This window comes from Aplysia californica, unplaced genomic scaffold (assembly GCF_000002075.1).
Source record: "Aplysia californica isolate F4 #8 unplaced genomic scaffold, AplCal3.0 scaffold00463, whole genome shotgun sequence".
NCBI classification, from domain to species: domain Eukaryota; kingdom Metazoa; phylum Mollusca; class Gastropoda; order Aplysiida; family Aplysiidae; genus Aplysia; species Aplysia californica.
This window is the reverse complement of record NW_004797733.1, coordinates 230127-240078: the sequence shown is the minus strand read 5'-3', so window position 1 is coordinate 240078 and position 9952 is coordinate 230127.

Below are 9952 nucleotides of genomic sequence, written 5' to 3'. Positions count from 1 at the left end.
AAATAGGTCTATACACGGCATACTAAAATATAACAGAGGCGCAGACATGAAAGAAGAGGGCAACTGTTATTGTATTCGAGTTTATTTTGATTCCCCATACCTGGATTTTTTTTTCTTTGTAAAAAATTTGCAGGATCATTGAACGCATAGTTTGTTCCTTGCAATTAGCTCTGGGTAGGTCGCGGAAGTTCGTTTCCATGAATGCGCAATAATATAATCACGTGTAATAGCATAAATCATATTATAATATATAAAATGTGTAGAATAGACTTCAAAGGAGTTTATCGAGTGATCAGGAGGGCACGGTTCAGTAAACTTTATGATAAAGATGAAAGAGTTCCTCATCCTGCTTTTTTCTTAGTATCTGAACACAGATTAAGAAGCCGACAGTAGTATTTCTATTTGTTTTACGACGGAAAAAATGTTTCTTGTCCGCAGTGCATTAAAACGGGTGCTACTGTAGAAATTTAGAAATTCAAAGCGCAAATAAAAAAAAATTCACAAACGAAAAACCCACTCCAATTATTTTTTTGTATCTGAATTGTTTAAAATGAAAGTGTTTACTGCTCTTTTTCTCAACTACTTATCGCCCCTCCCCTCTCTTGCTGTCTCTCGTCTACCCCACCCCTCCCTCCCCCTCTCTCTCTTTCTCTCTCTCTCACTCTCTCTCTCTCTCTCTCACTCTCTCTCTCTCACTCTCTCTCTTTCTCTCTCTCTCTCTCTCTCTCTCTCTATATATATATATATATATATATATATATATATATATATATTCTCGTTATTTTGCGCACTATCCCATTCTCTTGACTCCCCCTTTTTCAGTCTGCCCAATGTTTTATTTTAAAAAAAAAGTTTAGTATGGGGTTTTACGGCGCTCGCAACTGCATAAGGTCATATGAGCGCACTGACTAATTCTATGTGTCCCCTCGCTAACAAAGCTGGCTAAATCAGGGAACACCATAATTTTTGTTGTGGGCGAACTTTGATGTACGGTCCAACATTGTCGGATATGTGAGTAATGTATGCAATTTAAAAACGAAATTAATAGTTTAGCTGTTATTTACTCTTTTCTCATACATATATCTACTGGGCCGGTTGCTGAGTCCTTTATCAACAGTACATCCGACAAATGTCTTTCCATCTGAGAGTGTCTCTTTCATTTGTATTCACTCTGTATCGTGTTTGAGTCTAAAGTGCCTGAGGGCGAATGTCTTCTCTTAAAGTCTTAGGACACGACAAGGGATTACCAGGGGTGGGCGTGGATTGACCGACCCGTGATAGTGACGTGGCATGAAAACACAGGATTTAACTCTGTGGCGGTTGGATTGAGAGAGAATTCTTTTCGACATTGAGGCTCTTGTCATGCAAAAATGCGAGGGCTTTGCATTTCATTTGAGGGTGGACTGTGTTTAAGCTTTCGAGCTACTCAGATGTCTCTGCATTTTCTTTAAAATGGATACATTTTTGGAGCGCAAAATGCTCAAAGTGTACCTCTGCACATCAGCGCTTGTTTTCTTTTTTTTAACGCATTGATGTTGTAAAACGTTCCCCAATCCTCATTCCAGATAAAACGAAAAATGTAAAATACGGACGACCTTTACCAAAGTAATAGTCAATGTCAGTATAAAAGATTGAAACAAAAGAGGATCTGTTAGTAATGTAGACAAGGTAACTTTAAGTGTAACTAAATGTAACAATTACAAATTACAACAGTAACAGCAAGCTGATTATATCTTATGGGCTCGTTCAGGCTGACCATGACGAAACTGCCTACCGGAATTTTATACAAAACTTTTCTGAGTGGTGTGAAACTCATAATAAGCTGCTTTGTGACCCCATCCCCCCTCCCCCCCAAAGAACTGGTTGTTGACTTTAGAAAAAAATGCCCCTGCTACCAATTGAAATCAAAAAAGAAAAAGTCGAGCATGAGTCAGATTGTAATTAATATTTGAGTGTTACAATAGACAACAAACTCGACTGGCATGTCCACACTTCTATCCTGCATAAAAAGTATACAAAAGACAATTATTTTTTTTCTGAGGGAGCTCATGCATTTTAAAGTTGATAAATCATTGATGTCCATATTTTATCATTCAACCATAGACAGTATGATCAATTTCTGTATGCTTAGGCCGAGAACACAGGACAACAATATTTATTAAAAAAATTGAATCGAGTGATTCGAAAAGCATGTAAAATTTCAACATCTACATTCCCCTACTTCGACGAATTATACATCATCGCTTGCCCAAGAAAAATTAATTCCTTCTTTTTGGACAATAAACATCCCCTGTTCCTTTATGTAAAAATATCAGTCAGAAGTAAAAGACGTAGGCTTCTGATCTGTAACAAAAGAAAGACACAGAAGGTCATTATGCCTACATAAAGTCAATCTTACCATCATCCATTAAACTTCTATCATCTTAATCGTCTTGTTATAAGTATTCCTATATCCTTTAAAGAATGCATCAGAAAACCATTGAGTTACAATCAGAATACTGAGTACGTATCTATGTCAACACTATTAATATTTATAATTACAGTTCCTTTATTTTAATATGCATGTGACTGTGAGCCCGTGTGTGTGTGTGTGTGTGTGTGTGTGTGTGTGTGTGTGTGTGTGTGTGGTTGTGTGTGTATAGATGTGCATATGTGTATGCGTATGCGTGTGTGTGCATGTTTGTGTGTGTGTGTGTGTGTGTGTGTGTGTGTGTGTGTGTGTGTGTGTGTGTGTATGTGTGTGTGAGTGTGTACGTTGTGAAACACAAAACCAATGTGCCAGGATCAAGACAATAAAGATGCGTCTTATCTTATATTAGCTTGCTATACATCTCAGTCACAGACCTTTGAAATTAATTTCCCTTCCCAGGAGGGAGAACTTACTTTATGATTATTAAAAGAGCATCATCTTAACTATATATAGAAAAGCAGGAAATACAAATAAAAAAACCCGAACAAAGTGTTAGGTCAATACAACATATATACACAGCATTCAAATAATCATGAAACACAAGAGAGACACATTCTCATCTTTATGTAATAATTTTCATAGTTTGTTCATTTCTTTGGTGTAACCAAAGATAGTACAAGACAAGATGGGCCACTCAGCCTAAAAAGTGTCCGCAGGAAGTATGCTCTTTGCTTCAGATGGCGCTGCAGTCTGTTTTGAAGCTCTCTTTCGTTTTTCCAGAAGAAGAATAGGAATAGCACCTCCTTGCGTGCGCAGATCGACTGCTGTTCATCAGCAGTTCGGGTATGTTCAGTGCGGAGTTTTATTTTTTTTATTATTTTAATGACCTCTCGCCCTTCATTCTAAAGTCAAATTAAACGAAGAAAACCATCTCCTTTTCCTCCGGAAGAGGTTTTTTGTCAGCGTAATCATTTTTAAAAAGCGTTCTTCCGAAATTTATCCCAAAACTTGCTAGTTTCACTTTGATTTTTAAAAACTCAAGTAGGGTAACTCTGTTCGCAAAGAGTGCGCTTTTGTGAAGAGGGCGCCACCAAATTTTGAGGACACTTTTTTAATTGGCTCAAAGAGAGAAGTGGCCCATCTTGTCTTGTACATTCTTTGGTGTAACTTCAACAAATATAGATATCACAGGGCACTTCACTAACATGTTTCGGTCTTGTGAGAGACAACGTTAAATCTGATGTCCCTACTCTTAAATCAATATTTTGAAACGAGAGAGGGCGGGGGTGTACGTAACAAGGTATTGTTTAAAAATTAAGAAAAAAAAGAAAGAGAGAGAGAGAGAGAGAGAGAGAGAGAGAGAGAGAGAAAGAGAGAGAGAGAGAGAGAGAGAGAGAGAGAGAGAGAGAGAGAGAGAGTCTCATCTGTACTGAAAGCAATATCCTTCAAACGCCTCACAGCCGCACATTCTAGTTTCCACGATATAACTACTCTTCTTCTCTTCATCAGTAACAGTTTTGTCATATTATATTCATTATCACTCTGTCCAGAGCAATGTCACATTCGTTATGCTCCCTTGCTCGAGGGAGCGCGCCCTGGGCTCTCGCGACGACGGCGGCAACAAGAAAAGTGTGTGGTTGGCGGGTGCTCTGGTGTGGTTTGCTACTTCTTTCTTATGAAACATCTATCGTCCTTATCTTCCCTTCTTCTTTTTTATGTTTGTTATTCTATTGTGCGGTGGCGGAGCGGTTAGTGTGCTCGTCTCTGAAGCGGAAAGTCCGGGTTCGAGCCTCGGTTCGGACAGGGACCTTTTTCGCCCCCTCCTGCCCACCCAGCGGTAATGGGTACCTGACTTCGAGCTGGGGAAGTAAAGGCGGCGTGGAAAGGGACTGGCCTCCTTACCCTAATGTGTCGAAGGCCCAGGAAGTTGTCTCACTAACAAGACAATCCCCAATGTCCGGATCGGATGCGGAAACAACTTTACTTTTTACTCTCTTGTAACACCTCTAATCTTCTGGCTCTCATATGACCTTATACAGTTGCAAGCGCCGTAAAACTTTTACTAAAACTAAAACTAAACCTTCATTATTTCACGCGCTCTACTATAGGCTTATAACAAAGCAAATGTTAGGCAGTGTGGTGGAATTAGGCTCTCGTCAAATTTTGGGCATGTAGAGCTATTGGTGTAATCGTAAAGCTTGTCACTTATCTTTATTTGGATGGAAAAAATATCCATTTATCTTGAACACGAGTCGAGATATTTGCAAATGAAGGAGGTGGGGGTCACCTGTTTCAGAGGCAAAATTAGTGAGAAAATTTTAATGGCTGCCGAAAATTCGTTACTTCCTTAGCTTAAGAGTCCGTGGTAGCTGAAAATTTACATTTTTTATACCTTTAATCAACGTTTTTCAGAAAAAGCCACACAGAAATGAGTTCTTTAATGGGCATGAAAGGTGTTGAACCGAAAAACAAAATTTGATAAAAATTCTCAAACCTGCAGAAAAATGCTAGTTTCTTCACTTTGATTATGTTGACGAGAGCCTGATTCCACCACGCTGCCTCACAAATATCATATTATCAACACGGCAACAAACTGCTACACCAGCAAACGCTCTCTTTTATCAGATCATCCTTGTCAGGTCCGTCGTCTTTCATCATTTAACATTCCTCCCGTACACGCATGCATTTTTAGTGGGAAATTTTCCTATACAAACAGTGGGTCGACAGTGATAAAGCGCGAAAGACATTTTTGATGAAAAGCCCCTTTCTGTTATGTGTAAACAAGCCCACCTGTGAGATGAAAGCCATTTGTCATCGAAACATTCTAATCTTTAATGACTCCTTCTACCATCACGGTCATTACCCGTCTGCCTTTGGGGGAAATATCTTCTTGATTTCACCTTTCCTGAAGAACCCTTTGATTTCTTTTGATAAAAAGCAAGGAAAACGGTGTTTAACCTAACGGAAAACGAAACTGTAGTTATTGGTCACTGGACTGTTTGAATCCACGTACATTGATATGTTATTATCAAATTAAACCACACCTGTATAATTTATCCATTCTTCGATCAGGCAGTCTCCAAATATCATTGGTTCCAAATATCTGATACGCTTTCTTTCTTTGTCGTCTGGCTGTCTATTTTTATCAAGCCATACGCTCTTCCCCCTTGACCACTCCTTCTCTCTGAAGCATCTCCTTACTCACCCCCCCCCCCTTTACACACACTCTTTATTCTTTTCCCTCTTTCCTCAACTGGAATACAGGGATGAAGTCTGTAGACATATACTAACCGTTTTTCGTTTTTCTTTTCAAATGCTCATCCATTTCAACACTTTTCTTGACAGATATATCATTATATGGATTCACCCTGGCTAGTGACATTATACAATACTATACTTCATGCGATAGAAAGACAGAGAAAAAAATAAGATGTCTCCATTTTCATTCTACAAAATGAATTACACATGCATGAACAAAATGATATTCTTACGTCGTCAAAATTTCGTCTTACAGATGGGTAAAAAAAACAAAAAAACGTCGAGGAATCTTGAAACTACAAACGTAACAAGATATGGATTATACCTTCAACCCACATTGGTCATAATGCTGATTACGTCAGAAGTCTTTAAAAATCTTAAATGAAACGCAACTATAATAATATCTCTTTTCGAAGATAGCAAAGTAGGTGTACTTGTCCAAAGGGTTTGTTGGTTAGCAGATCTTGAAGGTAATAAATAAGAAAAGTAAACACTCCATATAGTACAAACCAAGTAACAGTAAGCCTTCTGACAGAAACTGTGGTGCAAAGCTTCTTGATATGGATGCCCTGCATAATAAAAGGGTGTCCCAAACCAGTAAATAGGCCATACATTATGGGGCCAACAAGTTCTTTAACTTTCCAAAAATGTGTAGGCTTTACTGGGTTTCTAGAAAATATTTTTTTTGTTCTCGTGATCTCTACAGCGATCAGAATGAAATGTTAGATACGTCACAAGCTGAGATGTAGATACCAGTGCAGATATTTATAAAATGCAATGTTAAAACCGTAATAAAGGGAAAATAAAACTTACAAAAATGACAGGAATCCGAGAAGGTCAAGCATGATTTATAGATTAAGATTAAGGGAAGTTCTTGCTAGGTTACACAGGTAGTAGATACATGTACCTGACACCACACGGTCGGGAAGATGTTCATTCGGTGAACCTGGAGAACTCCTGCTAGAAGTCTGTGGTTAAAATCAGAGGTACCGGAACCAAATGAGTGATAAGGTAAATATGTAATGATGATAATGATCAAGGTAAGAAGCCGAAGTACTAAGGTAACAAATAGCTCATGGCAAGATACAAACTAGGAATTGATACATTTCATATATTTTACTGTTTTTTACAAAATTGGTAAGAGATAGTAGATGTCAGGTCAATATTGCCTATAAGTTTGTTTTTTTCCTCTATATTTAATGTCTAACTTTTGTTGACAACTTCTAGCCTAACCATTCCTTCAGGACGCTTAGTGGGTACGGGTACAACAGACCTATATTATTGCACGACAAGATTACATCGTGCAAATGTTCGTCGTGCAGAATACCACGGACAGCCATGTCAGCAATGTTTTAAATCATAAAGAATATTTTAAAAAATACCGCTTGTTTCTTCCTTTCTCCCTTTTTGTTGCTTCTTCTATATACTCTTACCTCTGAGCCAAGTGGTCCACCCCAAGACCTATTTATGTCGAGCAAGATCTTAGAATGCTGTTCCCCAGAACCTCTCACACCTGTCGGAAAATGCAACAAAGTAACACATGAATGAAACTTTCAGAACTGAGAACGATGGTTGAATCTGATTTAAAAAAGTACACGTTACAGGCTCTCATTGTTGCCGCTACATCCTGGGCACAGCCTTCATTGATTTCCAGGACAGAACAAACACGTTACGAAATACACGCCCACAACGTTGTTTCTTTTTACAACAAAATACCTGAAAGATTTTTTAAAAGATAGGTTTGGCCTTTAACAGGGTGGAAACACTTATCTTAATGTTTTGAAAGACTGGTATTTCGAAGAAAGCATTGCCCTGTTCGGTTTTAAACAAGTGAACGTTACCTACAGGCTTGCTTTGATTCTAGCAACTAACACAGAGGTAAGGAATCCGCAAAAAGTAGCACGTACCAATGAAAAGAAATTTGAGAACGTACGAAATAACACCAAGAATATTGCAGCAACTGGGCGGATTAAAGGGAAAAGATGAAACGAAATAGCTTCTGATCTAAAACACCAAGTCATAAAGAAGTAGGGAACAGGTTGCCACGAGTTAAACCACGAGAACGGATGAGGAATATTTAGTCAGTATTCTGAAGTAAAAAGGCAAAGATTAGCTGATTTTATTTCTTCTCTTTAACTGCCTGTTTTACAGAGCATTGATGGTACTTTATAAAGACAACCATGTTTTTAGTGCCCCACTTACATAAAGCAGGCGTCCTATGTGATCGAGGTCGGTTTTAGCTCTGGCAAGTAATCTCAAGTGAAAGAGAGAATGTTGCTAAATATTCTTTAAAACGTGATGTAGTCGAATCAATAGCAAGTAAGCTATTGATTTTATTTGTTGTACATGCAATTTTAATAGGGACATTTGAGATAATTGCATTTGGGTTTTCCATAAAGGGAATGCCAGTTCAAATATATTATATTTTATTTTCGTTGTAATGCTTTCGTTCCTTTTTTTACAACGCTATTGTAAAAATATGATCGAACATTGGTCAAGAAATGCGAATACCTTCAGACAAAAGGGACCATATGAACACGAATGCAAGTGTCTGCGTCAAAGACGTATTGTGCAGACAAAACTGATTACTCATCTATGCCTTATCACTGTGTAAATGATTCGAAAATTCTTGGTGCTGATGTATTGCTGAAAGGCAGGAGCAGGGTTTCGGTGATTGGTTCCTTGGTTAAATAAGAAGAGGAACGTAAAATTGAGCATAGATAAGGTTATCGTCCAGCTCCTCTCTGGCGCACAAGGTATCAGCAAACAGGAGCGTTAGCCAACGCGAGTACGGCCAGGTTCTTCAGCTATCTCCCTCCTTTTACCACCTTTATCAAGCGACACGATTCCATCAATAACTCCGTATTTTTTTTAACCGCGCGTGTTATTTCTTGTTTTCGATCTGAGAGAAAAGTGAATTTTGCATCGTGGAAGCTGCTTTTCTGTGACATGTCGTTGTTAGCAGAGGCATTCATTATGATTAGTACAAACAACGAGTGACGAATCAGGTAAAACGTCCCTCGGAAAGGAAAACAAATAATCATAGGTAAAAACAACAAACGTGAATGATTGAATGTGCGTATAAATAAAGACGATGTTTTATTTGTTTTTCCGGTATCAAGAACGTGAATGTCTCCCTAACGTGTATTTGTTGTTGAGAAGAATCTATTGCCACCTTGTTCTGTCACGACCAAAGCCTGTAAGAGCTCCTTTATGTTTCGAAAACACTTCAACTGTAAATATTTTAATCTAATGCTGTCAGATATCGCAGATTTTCCCGAGATCTGAGCTGTAAAAGTCTAGCTTCTACACACGCTGCGAAAGGTCACCTTAGCACAGGTAAATGAGCTTCAAGTGAGGGAGATGGCAGGGCAAGATTAATGTAGCTCAGGCTGTGCCCTTAGCTAGGTAGATACGCCGCACCTCGGTGCTGGCAAACCAGTTTGGCATATTTGATCTCGGCTCTCTTGAGTTTCTTTTTGAATTTGGTTGTTTAAGGACTTGTCGTGCTTTAACATCGTTTTTTCTCGTGGATTCTTTGGAGGTCTCATTTTTTACCAATACCACCTCGAGTGGGCTATGAACTCACACTTTACTGTTATCTTAGCGCAATTAAGAACGGTAGATCAAATATATCAATTAAGTAGCTCCTCAAAAACCAAAGTATGTATTTTTCTGGGTTCTATAAAAGTCCATAACTTGACCTCTTAAAGTTTGAACAAATATTTTACAGTGCAAAGGAAACATTTAATTCTGCTATTTTTTGTCAAGAGCAGGACTAAAAATGACATGTAAAAAATATAACTGAGATGACATTGATAGTGGATATTAGTCACCAGAAAAAGCTGCGAGGCCTGCCCGAGAAATAACTAGAAAAAGGCTGTAAAATAAAATGTCTTTTCTTCCCGATTGATATACAGCTACACTGTTAGTGCTGGGGTAAACATTCCTTTTATTCCACATCGTAGTCCCCATGATCAATCACGTATTTTCCCCATCCTTGCATGAGTAAATGCATGCCATACTGGTAGAATTTTACGCCAAGCGACCGAAGACCCATCTCTGACGTACTCCACAAGATTTGTGTTAGTGATATTCTCCCTGGCTAGTATGGGAATCTGACGGGGTAAGATGAGGACTGTAATCCCAAAAACTTTCATAAGGTTCATGGAAATCAACAGCTCACTCATTCCCATTTTGCCTTTATCGTTCCAACAAATGCCGTGTAAACGTTGATGTGCTTTGCCTTGTGGTCATCTGTCAACTGTTGTAGAACTCACCATA